This window comes from Vipera ursinii (genome assembly GCF_947247035.1).
Source record: "Vipera ursinii genome assembly, chromosome: 2".
Taxonomy (NCBI): Eukaryota; Metazoa; Chordata; class Lepidosauria; order Squamata; family Viperidae; genus Vipera; species Vipera ursinii.
Window position 1 is genome coordinate 284,142,819 of NC_139513.1, and position 22,452 is coordinate 284,165,270.

General features: G+C 54.1%; 1 protein-coding gene across 3 annotated transcripts in view; it reads right to left on the minus strand.

Annotated features, from left to right (window-relative positions):
* The window catches only part of RUSC2 (RUN and SH3 domain containing 2), a 48,053-nt gene extending 30,408 nt beyond the window's left edge, over window positions 1-17,645 (minus strand). For 2 of the 3 annotated variants that reach the window (XM_083355100.1, XM_083355102.1), the window contains exon 1: window positions 17,535-17,645. The gene's annotated coding sequence lies outside the window, so the exon portion shown is untranslated. Of the gene's footprint in view, window positions 1-5,306; window positions 5,377-17,534 lie in introns of those variants that run through there. The other variant, XM_083355101.1, reaches the window with a different exon arrangement.
* Between the last annotated feature and the right edge of the window lie 4,807 nt (window positions 17,646-22,452).

Sequence of the window (22,452 nt, forward strand, 5' to 3'; positions counted from 1 at the left end):
GCTTCATTACCCTTTGGATTTGCTCCAGGGAGTAAGCAACAGCTTCATCAAGGAACCACCCGAAAGAAAATACTCCCACCAACACTGACAGAGCAAGCCATTAGTATATAAACAGAGAGCAGCCTCCCCTCCCTTCTAACATGGATGATGTTACCTAGTTGGGCTGTGAAACGTCTGCAAGGAAACTACTCAGCTTAGAGACCAGCAAGGATCCCACAACAGCTGGTATCTTCAATCAATCTGTTAACTCAAAAAAAGAGGCCACCCAAATCCTGATTTTTCACCCGGGAGCCAGGAGCAGCAGGATAAGCATTTCAAACTTTTGAAAAAGGTGAGGACCATCCAGGGGTCGGGCTACAATTCCCAAATGACCGACCCCTCCTGGATTTCAGTCTGGGGAAGACAAAGCCTACAAGAGCAGGAGGGCAATTTCCAGACACCGTCGTGGAGCCTTGGTGGAGCAGTGGGCTAATGCCTCCTTAAGTAACACCAGCTGCCTGCAATTAGTGCAGGTTCGCATCCCACCAGGCTCAAGGTTGACTCAGCCTTCCATCCTTCCCAGGTAGGTAAAATGAGGACCCAGATTGTGGGGGGCAAATAAGCTGACTTTGTAATAATGCCGCTTGGGGTGTGTGTGTGAAAGCCCTAATAAGCAGGCATATACATAGAATGAAGGCTACTGCTAAGCTTGTAAGCCGCCCTGAGTCTTCGGAGAAGGGCGGGATATAAATGGAATAAAAATAAAATAAAAAAATAAATAAAATCTGGGTGGTTTCTAAGACTCGGCCACAACCTGATGGCACCTAATCAGCAAAGCCCCCCTGCCCTGGGCAGACTCAGGCATGGCTACGCCTGCCATCCTGGCTGGGAGCAGATATGGTGACTGCCCCTTCCCACGTCTTCCCAGAATGGGTTTGGTTGCCCCAGACTGGCCTGACCCACAGCTCCGTCCTTAGCGGACATCCCTTGCAGAGGGGAGCCGGTGGGGATGGGTTTCAGAAGCTGGCCCAAAGACCAGGAAAACACCAGGGAGCTGCTGGGATGCCCTGTCTTTGGGGCAGCCCAAAGGCCAACCAAGGGGGCAGTTCCGTCATGGCCAGAGCTTAAGAAAGCTCCACCCTTCAAGGGGCACAGATGGCGGACTCACTTGGCTCTGGCCCACAGGTACTGAAGAAGAGGCCAGAGGGGAGGAGGGAGCTGTCAATTCCAGATCAGGCTCCTGTGTCACGGCTGTCAAACCCATCTTCAGTGGCAGCTTTCCACTCCTGGCTGCCTACATAAGGGTCTTTTCAATCATGGTGAGGAAACAGCCCTGGGCCTTCCCGTCTCTGGCTTGGAGAAGGCCAGGAAAGCCCATGGAAAAGCCACAGCTGCCCTGGGGCTAGAAGGGCTGGGCCCTTCCCTTCCCTTCCCTCCCTCCCTCCCTTCCTTCCTTCCTTAAAAGGGAAGACCAACATTCCCCAATTTAGAGGGGCTTTGCCATGCTGTCATTTTCTATGGCTTCCAGAGCTTCCTTGAGGAAAGGTGTCAATAAGGATGACGGAGCCCCTTCCAAATGCCGCGGTTGGTGCCAAGAAACCCAAGTTGGTGCTTGGCAGAGCTCTCTGTTCCGGAAAGCTCCTGGGGCTAGCTGTCACCCAGGACAGACTCCCACTCTGCCCTCTTAGGACAGGAGCAAGCTGGGCCCTCCTGGCTCCTCCTGAGCTACTGTTGCTTGGACGGGACTTTTGCTGCATCCCTAGACCCCAGGCCACACCACTTGAGGTTGCCTGTGACAAGGAACCGACAAGCAGACACGACTCCTTACCCCTGGGAGGGCCCAAAAAAAGGCGGGTACCGTACGGTGTCACTCCAGCATTGCTAGTGGGAGCAGAGGAGGACCCAGCCAGCAACTGTGCAACCCCAGGAAGAGCTTCTTCGGCAAACAAGCAGTTACCAGAGCTGGGCACTGGCTGCTTCTTAAATCCTGCTGACGGAGCTTCGATTCGCTGCCCCTCAGCCCAACTCTGCAGGCTGCTCCTTCCTTCGTGCCGCCCCCTGGCTGAGTGGGATTTGCCTGCTGCAGGCCCTCACTGGGACAGGCTCTGCCAAAGCATTCACCAACTGGGATTGGGGGTTTTCTTAGTCTTTGTTAATAAATCTGTATCATCACTCCATTGTATGGAAATGAGTTCCAAAATTCAGGCCATCGCAAAATACAGGATAGCTTCCTTTGCTCTGTCCGCAACCTCCCATTTCCATCGTCTTTGGATCCCTCTCCCTTTGCTCTCCTGCTTTCTCAGTAGAATGACCGCAGGACGCCAGGATGGGGGTGTGTGGGGGGGTGGCTGCTGAGAGCCCTGGCTCCATGGCTGTCCCCCTACCCCTCTTGGTGCTAGCCCCACAGCTTGGCTTATGCTGATGCTCCAGAATGCCCATCCAAGGGGGAGGTCTTTCCGCCCCCAGGCCTCCCCCTGCTCATCATCTAGCAGCAAGCCCCCCCCAGCCCCAGGGAAGCTCATCTGAAAGCCCATAAAGCCCACGGGGTGGGGTGAGGGGGTGTTAAGATATTCCAAGAAGGCTGCTGCCTCTTGCCCTCCCATCTGCTGCTGTTCAGCCCAGGCTCCTGGCTGCTCATTTCAGCCCAGGGTTCCTTGGCCTGCCCCCCACCCCCCACCCCCGCTTTCAACATGGCAGTTTTTCCCTCTCTTTCCCCTCTGGCTTCTCTCTTGAAAGCTCAGCACATCCAGATCTTCTGCCACTGGGGAGGGTCGGATTGCCTGCCCTTCTCCCTGCACTGGGAGGGGACAGCAGTCACGCCAAGCTGGAAAAGGCCTGGCTGCAAAGGGAGGGAAGTGGTGGGGCTCTGATCAAGCCTCATCATTTGAGGCTTTCAGGCAGAAAGAAGCCCTGGGGATGCTCACATCCTCCCTGCATCCAATTCTGCCACTGTGCAGAGCACAAAGCCTAGGCGGGGGGGGGGGGGGGAGAGGGGCGGAGGGAACTGCCATGGGGAACATCCGTCCTGCAAAGCCTGCTCCCTCCGAGAACAAATCCCCACAAAGCCGCCTTTCTTTCAGTGCAGCCGACCAGGGCTCCCTCCCCAAGGAGGGACCTGCTTTCTCACCAGTGCAGGAGGATAGGGGGGAGGCATGCAAGGAAGAAGAGTCAAAGCTTTCCTCCCCCCCCCCAAAAAAACCTCCGCTGGAGAGCTGTCAAGACTAGGCTCTCCGCTGAAGATGACCCAACGCCCACCTCCAACCACCCAGCAATGTGATGGCTCCACGGATTGTGTTGTCCTCCTGCCCCCACCCCTCACAAAGATTGCCCCCCCCTCTCTCCACAGTGCCAGGGAAGGGCAGGCTCTGCAGGACAAGCCAGCTCTGGAGCAGCCCCTCCTTGTGGGAATCAGGCGAAATGGCCGCAAGCTGGACGTGCCTCAGATGCCAATGAAGCCAGGGAAGGCCAGCCCAGTTGAGGGCCCCCCTCCCCTTGCCTCTTCCCGCCCCTCCTGCCACTGCCGACCAAGCTTTTGCTTTCAGACAGCTGAGTGGCACTGCTGCGGTGCCCAGGTGACTCTCCCCTGGCCCTTCTGAGCCCCCAGCAGTGAAAGTCCGGCTTGGCTCAGGCCTCTGCGAGGAGGTTGGCTGGCTGGCCAGCTGCAGCCACCTTGCTCTCTGAAACTTTCCTAATCCATGCAAGGATTGTACCACACAAGCCGGCCTCTCTAGCACAAAGCACCCACCAGCCCTCCCTAACGGGTCAGATGGAGCAGGGCACAGCCCCACACTCTTGGGGCAGGCCGGGAAAAAGCCCCTCTGAAGCCAGAGAGCAGCCCCCAGTCAGTGCCAACTGGGCTGAGCTTCAGGGGAACTGGAGCGCTGTGCCCATCACTCCCAGCCATGGCACCGCCGGGGCTGCCATCTGGGCACAAGTAATCCCCCTACTGCAGCCCAACCAGGATGTGTAAGTACAGGGAGCTGATGATGGGGAGCAGCTATTCAGCTCCTGACCCATCCCAGTCCATCCTCCCATCCCTTCCTGGCACGTGCCCATGCCAGGGGGCAGCAGGGTAGAGAAAGAGAAGCCTGCAGGTGCCCTCTGGCAAATGGAGGGTTCTAGCAGAGTTTAGGAGAGGGCTCTGGACCAGAATCCCTCTGCGTGCAGCTTCCAAAGGTTGGAAGAGTCTCCATGGAAGAACTGGGGGGTATGTGACCCCATAATGAGAGAGCAGGGCCACAGCTGGTCAACTTGCCCCCTTCAGGGCTCACCAATGGATCTTTGCCAGCCCACCTCAGCTCACACAACATGCTGAACACTAAAACGGGTTTAAAAGGAGAACTTCTTTCAGCAGGTTTCAGACTTCCCGAACTTCCCAGCATCACCTACAAATGTCTCCTGGTGGTCCCCCCTCCAAGTCCTAACCAAGCCCATCTCAGCTGAACTAAACGCTGTTGCTAGAGGCAAACTTTGAGAAAGCAGGACTGTCACCTCTGACCAAATTAACCAGCCCTAACGGTAATTGGCTTAACGGGGGTAATTCCCACAACACAGGGAACCAGAACCTTCGGAAAGCTCTGGGGTTGTGGGAACCCGGGCAGAAATTAGGTAGAGCACAGAAGCTGCAACCAGCCCTGAGAAAGCGGCGCCCACCCCTCAGGTACGCTCCGGCCCGCTGAGCAGAGGCCTTTCCGGTCTGGAGGCTGACAGCTGGCGGGATCCCCGAGGCTATCTAGTCCAGCCCGCGCTCCCTGCAGACATCGGAAACCGAACCTCGCCACCTGATGGCCGTCCTTCCTCTCGGCTTTGGGGGTCCTGGTCCCGGTTAAGGTCCAGACGGGGCCACCAGCCTCTCTCTCCCTCTCCCCCACCCCTCCGAAGGCGCTGCCAAGCGAGCTGGGTAGCCGGGGAAGGATCCGGCGCTTCCCTCCGCAGGCAATGGAGCAGAGCGGGGTCTTGGCCGAAGCCCCGCCGCTGCCCCTCCCTCCCTCCCTCCCTCCGGCGCAGCATCTTCCTCCGTCTTCCTCCGGCCGGGGGGAGGGTGGGAGGGGGAAGGGCGCGCCTCTCCGCCGCGGCACAGAGCGAGCCCGAGCCCGAGCAGCCCGGCGGCGGCGGCGGCGGCGGCGGCCCCCGAGCCCGGCTCCGCAATGGCGGCCTCAGACACGCCCTGAGCAGCCGCGCACAAAGGCGGCCGCAGCCGCAGCGATCAGCCGCCACCCCCGGTTCCCCTCCCGGCGCAGCCCCTCCGGCCGCAGCCCAGCCCCGACCGGCGGCCGCCTTGCCGCTGCGGACCCGCCGGCCGCGGCCCACCCCCTCCTGGCGCTCACCTCGGTCCGCCGCGCTCCCTCCGATGCGGCCGCGACCGGCTCTTCCTCCTCCTCCTCCGCCGCCGCCGCCGCCCTCGCCTTCGCCTGGCGGCTCAGCCTCGCATCCCTGGCAATGCGGCGGGGCTGCGCAATCCCGCTCCGCCGCCGCCGCCGTGACGTCGCGGGCCGGCCCACAGCTCGCTCAGCCGCCGCCGCCGCCGCGCAGCCTCGCAAGCGGAGCGATCGGCCCCGCCGGAGGCTCGGTCCGGCCCGGGCAGCGTCCGCCGAGCGGCCGGGAAGCGCAAAGGTGGAGCGAGGCGGCCCGGATGCTGCGGCTGAGGATGAGGCGACTGATGACCGCCGGGAGAGCCGGCGGTGGAAACTGCGCCCGAGCTCCCGAAACGTCCCCCGCTGCCCGCAAACACCCGCGGAACTCCCCGGCACAGGATCAGGGATCAGGCCCAAGAGGGCTCCTCTGGGCGGGACAACGGCCTGCGCCTCCTTTTGCACCGGGGGAGGGGGGGGAGAATGGAGATTTAGGCCCAGATGGGGGCCAGTTCTCCTTGGCTCCAGCGAGGATGCAAGTAATGGAGCTTGGAAAGAGCTTCCAGCATGGGGGAGAAGAGGAGTCTGCTGTGTCCCCCCCCCCTGTCCCAGCCGCAGAGGCCCATGGAGTGTGAAGAGGGCAGGCAGGGGAAAGGTGGCGGCTGGAATTACTTGGGGGGTTCAATGGTCCAAACCTCTAAGGCAGGGGGGTCAAACTCAATTTCATTGAGGGCCACATCACCATTGTGGTTGCCCTGGGGGGGGGCCTGGTGGGTATGGCCAGGGTGGGCGCAGCCTACTGGGTGGGCGTGGCTAGAGTGCGTATGGCCTACTGGGTGGGCATGGCCAGCTCTACATCGTTCGCATCGAGGGTGCCTATGGGGGCCTGGGCAGGAGTGGGACAGATCTGAGGGTCTCTGGCAGGAGGAGGGTCTCTGGGCCAGGGCCAAGGCAGTGGGGGCCGTTCCCTCACTGCTTCCAGGATGGCTTCGCAGGCTGCATAAAACCACTTTGCGGGCTGGATCTGGCCCCCGGGTCTTGTGTTTGACATGTCTGCTCTAAGGGATGACGGGCCTTAGAGCCTTTCCCAGGTGAAGGCAAACCTGGGGAGCGAAAAATCCAGGTGCATATTACATGCAGAAAGATCAGCCGGTGAACTGACAGCTGATGGTAAAGAAGCGAAGGATGTGGATGTGGACCCTTCCTTTTCTCCTTGCTCCAGAACTGATGGAGAGGTTGCACGCTGGAGGGAGGAGAAAAAGGGAGGACAGTGAGCTCAGAGCAAGCCACAGAAAGATCCGGGCTGCCCAAGGCCAGGTCTTTCCATTGGGGGGGGGGGTGAAAGCTGGACAACTTGCAACAAGAGCCTTCGGGATGTGAAATGAAGAGTGGCTGCTTCTTTGCCAGGATGAGCAGTAAGCAGAAACACACCTGGGTCCTCTCTGGGGCTGCAAGTGGAAGGTAGACTTGAGAAGAGGGCGGAGCTTGGTGAATTTGAGGGGGGGGAGAGAGAAGGGATACATTGGAGAGCACCCACATCTAAGCCGCCCAGAGCCGCTGATATCCGAGCCCTTTAAAAAGATAAAAATGCTGCTGACTGGGGAAAGCAGAAGCCACCAAGGGCTTCAGAAGCCCCACCTTTATTTATTTATTTATTATTTCCTATAACCATTTCACTGTTACTTGCATTTTTACGTGCTTTCGAACTGCTAGGTTGGCAGAAGCTGGGACGGGTAACAGGCGCTCACTCTGTTACGCGGCGCTCGGGATTCGACCCACCAAACTGCCGACCTGATCAACAAGCTCAGTGTCCTAACCCACTGAGCCACCGCGTCCCTTAAAAGATCATACAAAAGAATTAAAATTATAGAACAATCTTAATACAAGAGGATGGGCAAAGGGGTGGGGAATCTCCTACAAGGGGTAGGCAAACCTCGGCTCTTTTATGACTCATGGACTTCAACTCCCAGAATTCCTGAGTCAGCTATGCTGACTCAGGAATTCTGGGAGTTGAAGTCCATGAGTCGTAAAAGAGCCGAGGTTGCCTACCTCATTAGCCACCCTGAACATAGCACAGCTCTATTGGGAGCCCCAGGCCAGGTGGCAGAGCCAGGTCTGAAGGCTCTTCCAGAAGGCCAGGAAGGTGTGGGCGGCCCTCGCCTGCAGAGGGTGGGGGCCACAGCAGAGAAGGCTCCCCTCCTGGACTCGGCCGTTCAAAATTCTGTGCCCGGTGGGTCTGAAGCCTTTTCCACTAAGCGGTGGCATCCACACTTCCCAGCTCATTTTCTTTCTAGGGCCTTTGAGATGGGGCTGCCCTTCCTTGCAGAGAAGCCCCCACCCTGAAAGAGTGAGCCGGACAGGACTGGGCAGCGCTTCAGTTTGGAGCAAACTGGATCAAGTCTCTGAATCAAAATGGAATGCCAAACAGAATCACTGAATTGGATTCCTCCAAATCTATTTTGAAGCTTTTCCGAATTAAGTCTGGGAAATCAAAATGATCCAAAAGAGACGTTTCTAAAATGAAGCATCGGATTCATTCGATTTTCCCAATCAGCTGAATCAGACCCGAACTAAGATTCAAACAGCAATTGCAGCCGGTCTGCACACACGGGTCTGCACACACGCCGTGACTCAGGACGGCCCCAGGCTGCCCTGCAGAGAGAGAGGCAGCGAATTCAAATCCAGGTACTAATTCCCTCCCATGTGGAATGAATTAACCAGTCAGCCTCCTCTAGGCCCCTTCAGTAGCAAAGTGGCAACACCGAGCAACTCACATTAGGAACGAAGGTGAACGACAGAACCATCAGCCTCAGTGGAGGTACCCCAGAGCACCCCAGGAAGGAGAGAAGGGAACCAGGAACTGGCCTAAGACACTCCAGGATCAACCCTGCCTCCCAGCCCTGTTGATTGACTCCCCGACTCTGCTATTGGCTCACAATCATTCAGCAACGTCCTGCTCTAGCTGACAGTTGGCAAACTGGCTAATATGTGGGCTGAAATCGGCCATCGCAACTGGCCACATCCAAAAACTAGAGGAGGGATATTTCATTCTGCAGGGCAGTGTCTCGCTGACCCCAAATCAGCCATCCATACAAAAAGGAATTAAGAGGCCAACTTCCTTGCAAAGCAGAAAATGCCTAATAATAATAATAACAACAACAACTCCAGCAAAGCTACAAAAAATGCACTATTCGGAACATCTTACATTTTAAGGAGATACCTGGTTGATACCTAGGATGCTGGCAGCAGCCCGTGTCAACCATTAGTGCCAGTCAATTTGAGTGTTCATTTGACTGTTTCATGTTTTATGAATAAAAGTTTAATAAGAATAAGAATAAGAATATAAAGGCCGCCTTTTGCAATTGACTAATGGCGAATTTGTCAATGCCAATGGTGTTCAAGTGGTGCTCCAGTAGGCGCCTTGGGTGCCATCCCAAAACAACTGGAGCACCACTTGAACACCATTGGCATTGAGAAATTCGCCATTAGTCAATTGCAAAAGGTGGCCTTACTAGGAACTGCTTCCATCCTGCGACGATACCTGTAATACCATCAAACATCCACATCTGCTTATCCCAGGTCCTTGGTAAGGACTCGGTAGGTAGACAAAAATGCCAAATCTAGTCTAAACATCTGGCTGACTGTGCAATGATCAATAATAATAATAATAATAATAATAATAATAATAATAATAATAATAACAATAACAATAATAACAATAATAATAATAAGTAGTAGTAGTAGTAGTAGTAGTAGTTGGAAGTGATCTTGAAGGTCATCTAGTCAAACCCCTTGCTCATGCAGGAAACCCTATACCATTTCAGACAAATAGCTATCCAATTAAACCCAATTATGCCAAGACTTAGAGACTGTGTTATAGCTACCTATGTTCCATAGAAGGTTGTTTGCACCCAGCCTCTGCTTTGTATTCACACTCACTCACAGGGGTCTCCCCTCTCACCATCCCCCCTCCCGCCAAAACATCTGTGCAGCTGTGGAACAGGGTTGGTCCGGCAAGAGTGGACTTGATTGACTGCATGAGCAGAAGGGAGCCACATTCAGCTTCACGGGCAGAGCGGGGCAGCAGGGCAAGGCCAGCCCAGGAGCGCCAAGGGAGTCGCCAGCGCTGGGAGGGCTTTTCTTTCGGTTGGATGCCAGCAGGATGAGGAGCTGCCGAGGAGGAACAAAGAGAATTCCTGCCCTGTGCAGTCTGGACCCTTCGGGGAAGGGATCTGACCGCTTGCTGCCTCCTGAGCTGGCACAGAGGGCAAGGGAGCCCAGGCAGGATGGCTCCTTTGGGCGTTTGCGGTCAGAAAGCCAGGCATGGAAGGAAGGAAAGCCACCATTCCCCCAGGCTGGGGGGGGGGACAGGAAGGCATCCCTCAAGGGTAGGCAAGGCATCATTTATTGCCTGGCAACAGGCACTGATTGGTTTGCTTGGCTGGGTGCCCATCTACTGGCCGCCAAGGCAGGCACTGATTGGCTGGCAGTTCCTGGTGAGCAGCAGCCTTAAAATAAACAGGCCCGCCTCTCCACATCCTGGCGCCCGACCCAACGCCAGGCAGCCGGGCATCTTGGCTGGTTTGGGGGGAAATGCAGGAAGGGAAGGGCAGGAGAGGCAGAACTTTCTCTAAGCTGATTGCTCAACTTGCTGCTCAAGGGACGGAAATGACGCCTGCTAGAACAAGAAAAAAGAAAAAAAGGAAAACCACCTTTTCACCAGCAAAGACAGCAGGAAGCGGGTAGCACTAAAGGCCACGGAAGGCCACGGCCTGTCCAGAGGATTTCCATCAGAGCCTCAGGGCTGTACCTGCTCCAGAGAATCCCCATCTGCTTGCACTGGCTTCTTTTGGGGGGGCTCCTCTAAGGGTGTGGAGGCCCCTCCTTTTCTCTGGCAAAGGGGAGGTCCAGAAAAGCCCCCCCAAAGCCCCCAGCCCCTGTGCAGAGGGGAAGGAAGGGGCCTCCTCAGCCTGCCACTCTCCTGTCTCCCCCTGCAGAGAAAATCCTCGGCAGCAGGAAAATGCTGGGGGGGGGATGCAAATAAAAGACACAGAGCACCCCCTCCAGGAAGCAGCTGGGGCGATCTGCAGCAAATCCATCATTCCTCCTCTCCGTCTTCCCAGGATCCCTCCCTATGGCCCCGCAACCAAGCAGTAGGGCCCGGCCCCCTCCCTGGCCAGAATGAAGAGCAAGGACTGGGCCTCTGGGAAGGAATTGAGGGAGACCTTCCCATCCTGGGACTGGCTTCCCAGCGCTCATGGATGTCCCCACGGAAGGAGTCCCTAATCTGCCCTGTTACCCTAGATGCCAGTAGCCGGAGGGAGCAACGATAGGGGATTCACAACATTAACCCAGCCAGAGCTATGCCTTTACTTCACAGGACAAGATGCGGCACCCAGTCCTTGCCTAGTACTCAGGAAGGGAGGAGACAAAGCACACTGTGTGTGTGTGTGTGTGTGTGTGTGTGTGAGAGAGAGAGAGAGAGAGAGAGAGAGAGAGATACCATGACAATGTGCCATTTGTCTTCTGACCAAAGTCAATCCTGACTGCCAAGGCCAGAGACGGGCACTGCATAAGCTCGTTTCATAGATAAATGAAACAGGCAGAAGAAACACACAGGGTCACCTGCAGGCCCGCCTCACACATTCTGGGAGAAGGGAAGTCACATGCAGCAAAGGCGTTACTCTTTGCCTGACCACTCCACCCTCCACTGAGCAAACCTGTTTTCCCCTCCTTTCCCCAGAGCATGGGGGTGACCTCACAGCCAGAGATGGGGTTCTGGCAGGGGTACCGTCTCTGACCTCTCCCTGACGTCTAACGGACTTCATCCGTGGTCAGCCTATGAAAGCCAAGAGTGATGGAGAGCAGACGCCAAGACCTTTTGAAGAGGAGCTGGGTGCCAGGAGAGGCATCGGAAGCTGGCAAAGGGGACAGGATGAAGGCCACTGGCAAAACCGCCCCATCGGAAACACCAAGACCCAGCAGCCATTCCAATCTCTGCCCCCCAAAGCAGCTTTCACCTTCATGAGCGACCCACAAGAAAACACCTCCCACCATATTCCTCCCCTTGCTTCATCAATCTAGACCAGGGGTAGGCAACCTTGGCTCTTTTATGACTTGTAGACTTCAACTCCCAGAATTCCTGAGCCAGCGTGGCTCAGCTTGGAAACCTCTCCATTTCTCCTCAGCGTGGCTGGCTCAGGAATTCTGGGAGTTGAAGTCCACCAGTCATAAAAGAGATAAGGTTGCCTACCCCTGATCTAGACTCATTGTCCAGGGAAGCTGTGAAGGGAGGCAGTGGCTCTTGAGAGGGACAAAACCGCCATTCATCATCCAGGTTTCTCATGAGGATGCCCACATGCGATCAGACTCCGGATTCTATGCAAGCCTTGCTGAAGTGAAGTTGAATGAACTTGCAACCTTAATGGAAGCCACAGAGGTTTGGAGAGGAGAGGCTGCCTTGCAGAGGCGTAATGGCTAAGTGCATCTTATTAAAAGGTACTTCTCTGGCGGATGGCTACTCAGGGGAGCAGGAGCGGTAAGGACAGCAGTGAGTAACTGATTGGCGAGGAAGGGATTGGATACAGCAACAAAGCTTAAGGCCTTTTGACCTTGACAGGAGACTCCCTTCTTGACCGATGGCCAGGAGAAAGCCAGCTCCTACCATCCTCTCTCTTAGAAAGCAAATTAGTTAAGCGAAATTTGACGAGAGGAGCATTTACTGGGAATGACCAAAACAGTGGAAGCCAGGGGTCAGTCAAGATCAGGGCTCTTCAAACTCGGCCCTTTTATGACTTGTGGACTTCAACTCCCAGAATTCCTCAGCCAGGCATGCTGGCTGAGGAATTCTGGGACTTGAAGTCCACAAGTCATATAAGGGCCAGGTTTGAAGAGCCCTGGTCAAGATCTTCTGGCTAAGATGAAGGACCCTGGGTCTCCAGGGCTGGATGGAATCCACCCCAGTGAACTGAAAGAGCTGGCTGAAGAGCTGGCCAGACCTCTTCCAATGTCTCTGGGAGGTGCCAGAAGAGCAGATTGTAGTCCCCCAATTGCAAAAAAAAGGAGAAAAGGATCCTAATCCTAATCTCCCTGATCCTAACATTGAACCCTGGAAAGACATTAGCAGGAGGGTTGGAAGGATCTTGAAGACAATGACAGGATAGCAAAAAACAAATCTCTTTTCCTTCCTTGACAAGGTGGGTGAGATTAATGCTGTGGAGCAGCGGTAGGCAGCCTTGGCTCTTTTATGACTCGTGGACTTCAACTCCCAGAAGTCTTGAGCCAGCATGGCTGGCTCAGGAATTCTGGGAGTTGAAGTCCACAAATCATAAAAAAGCCAAGGTTGCCTACCCCTGCTGTGGACAGAGTTACTCAGGCACAGCGAAGCTTTTGATGAGGTTCCTTCTCACTGACAAGCTGTGTAGTTTGGGTGGCACTACAGTCTCGTGGGCCCATAGCTGGCAACACCCAGGGAGTTGGCACTAATCACTCTACCTCAAATTGGAGAGCAGTAGCCAGCAGAGCCCAGCAGTATCAAACTTGGAGTCCATAATATTCAACATTTTTAGTAGTAACCTGGATGATGGAATCAAGGGGCAGCTTATGAAACTTATGGATGACACAAAAGTGAGAGAGCTGCGTGATACCCAGGATGGCTGGACAAGACTGCAATTTGATCCGGACAGGGAGAAGGGAGGGCTGAGCTGAGAGGAACAAGATGGCCTTTAGCAAAGAGGAATGCCAGGCATTCATTGAGGGAGGAGAAAAACGGGCAGACATGCACACAGCAAGTCGCGTGGCTGGGAAGAATTACGTCAGAGGAGGACCTAGGTGTGGTAACAACAACAAGCTGAACATGTGACAAGATGACTCTGGATCTCCCAACACAACACACTGACCGCTGGTGCATAGATACAAGGGGGGAGGGGTTTCGTTTATTGGCAGCACTGCATTGAAAAAAAGTCTTGGATGTGGTCATTGACCCCAAGTGGAACACTATCTCAGCAGTCTCTGAGATAGTGGCTAGAAGAGCTGGTGTATTTCGGGCTAGAACAGCCTATGAAAGACAGGTGCAGACATGATAGCAGTGTTCCAATATCTCAGGGGCTGCCACAAAGAGGAGGGACTCAAGCTATTCTCCAAAGCGCCTGAAGGCAGGACAAGAAGCAACGGATGGAAACTAGTCAAGGAGAGAAGCAACCTAGAACTAAGGAGAAACTTCCTGACAGAACAATTAACCAGTAGAACAACTTGCCTCCAACACTGGAAATTTTTAAGAAGAGACTGGACAGCCATTTGTCTGAAATGGCATAGGGTTGGTTTCCTGCCTGAGCAGGGGGTTGGACTGGATGACCCTCAGGGTCCCTTCCAACTATTATTATTATTATTATTATTATTATTATTATTATTATTATTATTATTATTATTATTATTATTATTATTATTATTATTTACTATTAATTATTATTAATTATTATTATTATTATTACTACTACTACTATTACTACTACTACTATTTCTCTCTATTTGCCCCAGGAGACCACTCCTGGAGTGCTCTGAATGATTCTGGGCACCACCTTCCTAGAAGGATACGGAGATGCTGGAGAAGGGCTAAGAAGAGAGAGACCGATGGAGGACGGGTCCTATGGGGTTTGAAGGAACTGGGGATGCTCAGTTGGAGGAAAGACCATGATGAGACAAGACAGCAGCATTCAGGTACTATGATGGAAACTAGGACCAGAAATAACAGGCATAAGTTGCAGCTACCTAGATTTCCTCAGCGTGCCTGGCTGAGGAATTCTGGGAGTTGAAGTCCACAAGTCATAAAAGGGCCAGGTTTGAAGGCCCCTGATCTAGAAAGGAAAAATATGGCAGTAATATCTGTGCAGCCCTGGAAGAGTCTATCTATGAGGCTATGGATTCTTCACCTCCCGAGTTAGTTCCTGGAACACTGCAGGGGATTGTAGTGGCTGGTTACCACGATCTACTCTGTCCATCACTGTATGATTCTGTGATAAGCCCAAGCAATAGTGAGAGAGAGAGAAAGAGAGAGAGAGAGAAAGAAAGTGGCCAAGGATCTAACACTGATAACACTACTAAAGACAAACTAAACCCAAGGCAGAGCTCATCCTTGAAGTCCACCAAGAATCTGGGAGCGTGGCTGTGCAAAGGTGTGTCGGGCTCCTGGGGGAAAAGGTGCAGAATTGAAGACCTGTGAGCAAGGGACAGTGAATGACTCAGAAGGTGAAAAGGACAATCAGTGAAGGAACCCCTAGAATCCCAGGTGAGCAAACTTTTCTTTTTTTAATCCCATTTATATCCCGCCCTTCTCTGAAGACTCAGGGCAGCTTACAATTTAAAGCACAAATCAAATGTGCTTAGCAATAGCCTTCATTCTATGTATATGCCTGCTTATTAGGGCTTTCACCCCCCCCAAGCGGCATTATTACAAAGTCAGCTTAATTGCCCCCAACAATCTGGGTCCTCATTTTACCTACCTGGGAAGGATGGAAGGCTGAGTCAACCTTGAGCCTGGTGGGACTCAAACCTGCACTAATTGCAGGCAGCTGGTGTTACTTAAGGAGGCTTTGGCCCACTTCTCCACCAAGGCTCTTTGCAGCAGAAGCCACCCCACCAATCCTCAAGGTCACCTTTTCCACCCCAACAACAGAGATCAACACTCAGGTGTCCTCTCTCGCTGTCATCACCACTCAGGCCTGCCTGCCTGCCTGCCAGCTCAGCCACTCCTTGCAAGTGAGCAAGGAAGCAGCTGCTCCAAAAGGGGCTCAGATGGTGAAAGCACGGCTGGCCCCATGGAAAGGGCAGGATGGGGCAGCCCAGCCCAACCATCCAAGACCCAAACCGGAGCTTTGATTCAAGAATTGCACGAGGTGGAAAGAGAATTGACTGATTGACTGATGACTCTCTTTCTCCGCTTCCTTATTTCCTTTTCCAGTATCTACAACTTGTCCCCATCCTAACGGAGCCTGAGCAGGTGAGAGCAGAATGACGGGTCTAATAGTAAACCAAGCAGAATAAAACCCAAAGACCTGAAGGAGGTTCCTCCTAAGAAAAATCTGGGCCGACAGACTTCAGCCAGGCAGGTGGGGCCGCCCACCCTGCCAGAGAAGGGGGGGCATCTCCTCTGTGGCCTGCTGAACAGCCCAAGTCCCTCGCCAGAAGGGGGCTTCTGTGGGGGCAGGTAGATTCGGCCCGGGCAATGCCAGAATCACGGTGAGAAGCTGGTGGGCCTGTAATGCTGGCCCAATTTTGGTCCTGGGGTGTCTCTGAAGCCATGCCAGTCACTCGAGAGGAAGCACAGGCCCTGCTGGCTCTCTCAACATGGACCTCCACGCCCTGCCCAGAACACCTCTGGCTGGGATGGAACGTTGGCTGACCGGTGGCTGTGTGGAACCAAGAGGCTGCCAGCCGCTCTGCTCTAATTCCACCTGGCTGATTCCTTTGGCTCCGCTGCCCATCCCAGCCCATGGTCAGCCCAGGAGTTTTTGCCTGGCCAAAAAGGAGGTGAAGAGGAAAGCACAAAGGGCCAATGCGGTAGAGATGCTGAGCTATCCCTGAGCACCTGCAAGGGTCTGGCTTTCACCCCGCTGGATGGACCAGATTCCTAGTCATGCATGACCACTGCACTGTGGATCATGTAGGTGCCAAGACACTGAGCGGCCTCTTTAGAACTGGCTATCTGCTCTGATCCAGATTCTCCAGCACCTGAACAGAGGAGCCTTTGGGGGGGGGGAGTAGATTATGTCCAACCTTCTGTCCACAACAGCATCTTTGCCAGCTGCCAACTGGCATTAATAGCACCAGCCACAAATCCAGGGAGAGATGTTTACTCTCTTTCTCACCCAGAGACACCCACAAACACGTATGCCCACCTCACTTGCTCCGTCACAAGGCACAGATCTTTCCATTGGCAGCCCATGCACCCTCTCCTCTTGGGGCATCCAGGGGTTGCCAGAGCGAGAAGCCCCCATGCCTGCTTAACTAGCTGAGTCTGCGCCACACACCGACAGTCGGTGGCTGCATCTGCCAAGCTTGGTTAGCCTCCGGTGGGCCCGGTTATTTCATCCACCGAGCAGGCCATGGGTCCTCCTAAGGCTGCGGAAGCCCAGGCTCCTGAGTGGGAAAGGCCCACGGGGACAGTCTCCCTTTTCTTACAAGCGGCCCCAGGAGGGTGTCTAGGGGAGAGAAGCCGGCATGAAAGTGCTCTACATTGCACTACTGGAGAAAAGGTGGTTTGTAAATCTAATAAGGGGACGCGGTGGCTCAGTGGGTTAGGGCTCTGAGCTTGTCGATCAGAAGGTCGGCAGTTTGGCGGGTCGAATCCCGAGTGCCGCGTAACAGAGTGAGCGCCTGTTACTCGTCCCAGCTTCTGCCAACCTAGCAGTTCGAAAGCACGTAAAAAAAATGCAAGTAGAAAAATAGGTACCACTACGGTGCACCTTTGGCATCTAGTCATGCCGGCCACATGACCACGGAGACGTCCTTGGACAAGCGCTGGCTCTTTGGCTTTGAAACGGAGATGAGCACTGGCCCCTAGAGTTGGAAATGACTAGCACGCATGTGCAGGGGAACCTTTACCTTTAAATCTAATAAACGATGGAAATAAAATGGTTGGAGCCTAAGATGCACCTTGGGGAATCAGCAGGCCAGACATGCCACATCGGAGGTCATGCCAGCCTGACTCACTTCCTCCTGGCCAAGTCTCGGAATGCAGGAACTGCCTTTCCTGAAGCGATGCTGGCCTGTCCTTCTCAGCAGCTCACAAGGCCCTGGCCTCACTCAGATAGATTGCGTCTGAGTATGGAGGTTCCATGTGTTATCCTGGCTCGGCTTCCACATCCAGGGAAGATGGGGGAGGTGAGGGAGCTTCCTCGCTGGCTCCTCGCCCACGCCTCAGGGCCAGCGCTTTCTCTCCCCACCCTCGGTACCAGCTGCGCCCAATCAAGGCTCCCTGCTGCCGTTTCTCCGCGCGGGTGCGGGGAAAGCGCGGAGGCCCACCGACCGCTGCCACCTCCATGCCTCCCTCCTTTGTCCATCCCCTCTCCCTCCCGCCAGCGGCCCGTTCCCCAGGCCCGCAAAGCGGCCACCCTCCTCCGGCAGCCCGGCGCAGCTGCAGCCGGCTCCGAGTGAGGCTCCAGGACGGCGGGTGGCCGGCGAGTTTCGCCCCCCAGCCCCGTCACTCACCGCGCGGGCATCCTCCGGCGGGGCAGCTGGCCGATCGCGGCGGCCCCGGCTGGCTCCTGTGCGAGCGAGGGGGAGGGCGGGCGCTAAGAAGGGCCGGGCTCGGCGCGCCCCACCCCGGCATGCGAGCGATGCATCATCGGCGCAAAGAGGCCTGCGGCAGCCAAGCCCCACAACCTCCGCAGAGCGCCTTGGAAGCTCCCCGGGGAGCCTGGATTCCGTGGCCGCCGGGGCTGAGTGGCAGAACGACCGCTCGGAAGTCCTCTCGGCTCCGAGCCTGGGAAGGAGGAGGCCCGGGCCGTCGCTCGCTCCGCCGATGCTGCCACCCCCCTTTCCCCCCCCCACGAAAGAGCCCGGTCTCTTCGCCGCTCCGGGGTGGCGGCCGGTGACCCTCCCACCCTGTGTCCCCTTCCTTCCTTGTCTCCTATAGAAAGACCCCCAGCATTATAGACGGGACTCGTCTTCCAGCTGAGCATCCCCCTCCATAATTGTTAGATGTTTTTGTGCCAGCCATGGCAGTTCCCCAAAAAGGTCATCAGATGGGAGTGAGCAAAGAGGCTTCTTTGCTCCCACTGATGGGTCAGGGGTCCCCGGCCCCTGCAGCCCCCATTGGCAAGAGTTAATTGGTAAGGGAGGGGCTGAGACCCCCCATAAAAACCTCTGCTCAGGGGCTGCTCTCTCTCTGATCTCTTTGTTCTCTCTTCTGCTTGCTTGCTTGCTGATCCATGAGCTCAACCCAGGCATGGATGCCTCCATGCCAGGGAACTCTTTCTATTTATCGTTAAATAAAGCTTTGAATAATTGCATTCCTGCGTGATGCCTTTTACTTGGAAGCACCTTAACGAATCGTGAGACCATCTTACAATCCTGGTGCCTTTATGGACCCTCCAGGCACTTGGAGTCATACGCAGCGGAAGGGGCCCGCAGAGATCATCCAGTCCCATCCCCTGCTTGCTGCAAAATCTGCTGAAGTATTTGGGGCCCAAACCACCCAATGCCAGGGGAGGGAGGGCTTCTGGGACCAAGCAGTTGCTCCACCGCTGGTTGTCAACATCAGGAAACATCTCCCATTAAGGCCTGCTGGTTCTGCTGCTCCTTCCAAGGGCAGAGAGAGTAAATATACTCCTTCACGTAGGAAAAACCTTCCTTCAGATGTTTGGCTCAGCATTCTGCTGGCTGACATACCCAGATCTTGGCATTGCTCGGTCCAGATTCCCCACCTTCTCTCCAAGCTCACCCCCTCTTTGCCTTGTCTTTGGTCTGCGCTGGCCAGAACACCAAGTCCAGGTAAGAGACAGAGGAACAATTTCTTCCATTGAGTTGGAATTAGGGTCCTACCAATGCATCCCAACAGAGCACAACAACATCCTCCTCTTTAGCAGCACCACCATATTGCTGGCTCTTGTTTAATATGGGATCCACAAGGACCCCCAGATCCCTTCCCTGCCCATTGCCCCTCCCCCCCTTGATGTTTTCCTCCAAGCTGCAATGAAGCTATTTATGACTATTCTTTGGGTGTGGAAATCCAACAGGTTACAAATCCAATCAACAGTTGCATCCCCTGCCTGGTGCTTAAGGTCATTATTTCTTCACTTTCCTATTACCACCCTTTAAAGGGCCAAGCAACTCTTCCATTCCCTCCTCTGTTGATGAATATGTTGGAGCGCTGAGCCCCGGACTGGAGCCCAAAGCACCAGCTTTCTCTCCGTGTGCCTGCAGACCCATGGAGGGCAGGACCAGCAGTGGCCGTGGCTCTTCCAACAACTGTGATTCCTCCTGGAGGGCCCGATCAGCCTGCTCCCTGGTACGTGTCACCCTCTCACCTTCTCCAACTTGCCTAGCACCTGCCAATCCCTTTGTGGGGTTGGCGTTCCTTGCAGACCTCGGCCTCCTTGGCCTTCTCTGCAGGTTGAGGTGGCAGCCACTCCTGGTCCTAGGCTTTTGCTGTCGAGTGCTCCTGAGAAGATGCTCCCAGGAGGCAGCCAAGTTTTTAATCTTCTGACAGGTGGGAATGTTGTGCAATGCTAAGGCCAGGTGGGAGACTCCATCTCATCTCTTGGCCACTCCATAAGGGAGGCAGCACTTTCCCCCCCCTCCTCCTCTCAGAGACTTCCAAGAACATTCTTAAGCTTTGGGTTTCTGACTCAGAGCAAGCCTCAGCTCTGTAACTAGACCAACAACATCAGGTCAGGTGATATTTAAAGCCTTAAAAAAAAACAGAAAAACCCACAGCCGCATGCTTGGCGCGTTCCTCACCCAGCAGTCAGGCTGCCAAAAGATTTACGCTCCAAATCTAATAATAGTGCCTAACTTCCAACCAGAGGAAAAGCACTAGCACTATTTTAAGGCATTTGGGCCCTGGAAAAAAAAACAGCCTAAACTTTGTCAGCAGATTAAAAAAGCCACTGGATTTAAAAAAATAAAAAGGAGCACAAAGCAAGTCCTGGCAGGGCATTTAAACGAACCGGGGCGCCCTGGCTTTTAAAACACAGGAGGGGCAGCACAGCCTGACCCTCCTTGCAGCCCAGCTAGGGTTCTCTGGGGTGGTGGGCTCTGCAGAAATAGGGTGGGAGAAACGCCTCCTTTGGGCAAAGGGCCAGTCTCGGCAGGCTTAGTGGCTCTGCCGGAATGAGTGGCAAACGGGACAGACATGTGCAAATGCTCCCCCAAATGCACCTGCAACTTGAGGTGGCGCAGAGCACTCAACTCCAAAGCGCCTGAAGGCAGGACAAGAAGCAATGGATGGAGAGAATCAACCTAGAACTAAGCAGAATTTTCCTGGCAGTGAGAACAATTAACCAGTGGGACAACCTGCCTCCAGAAGTTTTGAATGCTCTGACACTGGAGGCTTTTAAAGAAGAGATTGGCAACTATTTGTCCAGAACATTAAAGGGTCTCTTGCTTGAGCAGGGGGTTGGACTGGAAGACCTCCAAAGTCCTTTCCAACTCTGTTCTTCTGTTATTTTGTTATTCGGCTCCAATTCCTGGCTTGCCTTAGTAGAAACCTGGCCAGATGTGGTTTATAGAGCAAGCCATGCTTGTCTGAAGTACAAGGTCTGAACCAAATCATATCTTCTTTTTGTTCCCTTCGAGAGACGAGCATTGCTGAGCTCGGGGTCTGTTTGGAGAATCAGAGACGGCTGGCAAATATGGGGAAGACCCTTTTCCCTAACAAAAAAAAAGCCAAAAAGTGAGGTTTATTTATTTTATTTTTTATTTTAATCCCATTTATATCCCGCCCTTCTCCGAAGACTCAGGGCGGCTTACAATTTAAGCACAAACCGATGGGCTTAGCAATAGCCTTCATTTATGTATATGCCTGCTTATTAGGGCTTTCACCACCACCCCCCAAGCAGCATTATTACAAAGTCAGCTTAATTGCCCCCAACAATCTGGGTCCTCATTTTACCTACCTGGGAAGGATGGAAGGCTGAGTCAACCTTGAGCCTGGTGGGATGCGAACCTGCACTAATTGCAGGCAGCTGGTGTTACTTAAGGAGGCATTAGCCCACTGCTCCACCAAGGCTCTTGGTGGCATCTCCATCATCTGACTTGTTTATTATGGTGTAATCTGGGGACAGCAGTCCCACCTGGTAAGAAAGGTGTGTCATCCTTAAGTCCTGCCGATCTCTTTATTGTTTTGGGAGGGCCAAACCAACTCTCGTAGAGCTGTTGCAAGGCAGCATCTCTTATCTCTGAGTTCAGTGAAGAGTCAAGGAAAAAGGACATGAAGACTAAGAGCCTTGGTGGAGCAGTGGGCTAATGCCTCCTTAAGTAACACCAGCTGCCTGCAATTAGTGCAGGTTCGAGTCCCACCAGGCTCAAGGTTGACTCAGCCTTCCATCCTTCCGAGGTAGGTAAAATGAGGACCCAGATTGTTGGGGGCAATTAAGCTGACTTTGTAATAATGCCGCTTGGGTGTGTGTGTGTGAAAGCCCTAATAAGCAGGCATATACATAGAATGAAGGCTACTGCTAAGCTTGTAAGCCCCCCTGAGTCTTCGGAGAAGGGCGGGATATAAGTGGAATTAAAAATAAATAAAAAATAAATAAATAAATAAGAGCTTGACAGCCATACCTGGCAAAATCCTAGAACAGCCTATCAAACGGTTGGTCTGCAAGCACCCGGAAAGGAAGAAGGTGAATACGAAGAACTATCTGGGCTTCGTGAAAGTAAACAGACAAATCTAATTGCTTTTTTGGGGGTGGGGGTGGGTAAATCAATAAAGCAAGGGAATGCTTCAGCTGTTGCATACCAGCCCGCAGAGACGCATCTGGCAAACTGGACCGCGGCCTCCTCCTTCCCAAACTGGAACGGGAAGGTCTGCACAATGCACCAGGTGAAGCCTGGCTATTTTCCCCTTTCGGGGATTCCTCGGAGTGCTTAATGGCTCCACAAGTTCTACCAACCAGGAAAGGGGCTGCTTCAGTCCCCAGGCTAAGACGCTGTCCGTCTCCAAGCCATTCTTGACTCCCAGGGCTGGTGTGAGATTGACATTTTGGGGGGGGGGAGAAACAAACCCCAGTCCCAGCATTGCTCAGGGGCTCCTGCCGTGCGAAATGAGTGAGACAGAGCAGCAGCTGCAGCTGTTCTAGAAAGCCCAAACTCTCTGCTGCCTGTCTGGGTGTCTTCAGCCAGCAAAGCTTTAACTGCATGCCGGGTCAGTTTTGCTGCTCCACAAATAGCTGATTTTCCCCCCCATGGCTAAGAGCAGCAGAATAAAAAAAATTAAGGGGGGAAACACCCCAAAGGCACTTAAGAGCAACAAATGATACAATTCCTCAGAAGCGAGTTTTGCCTTTAGAGACCCCAGGATCTACTTTGGAATAGAAAGATGCAGAGGGGTAGTTGGGGTGGTTTTATTTTCAAATACATCAAAAGACGAGTGTGCTTGCAATTATTTGGAGATGTGACAAATAAA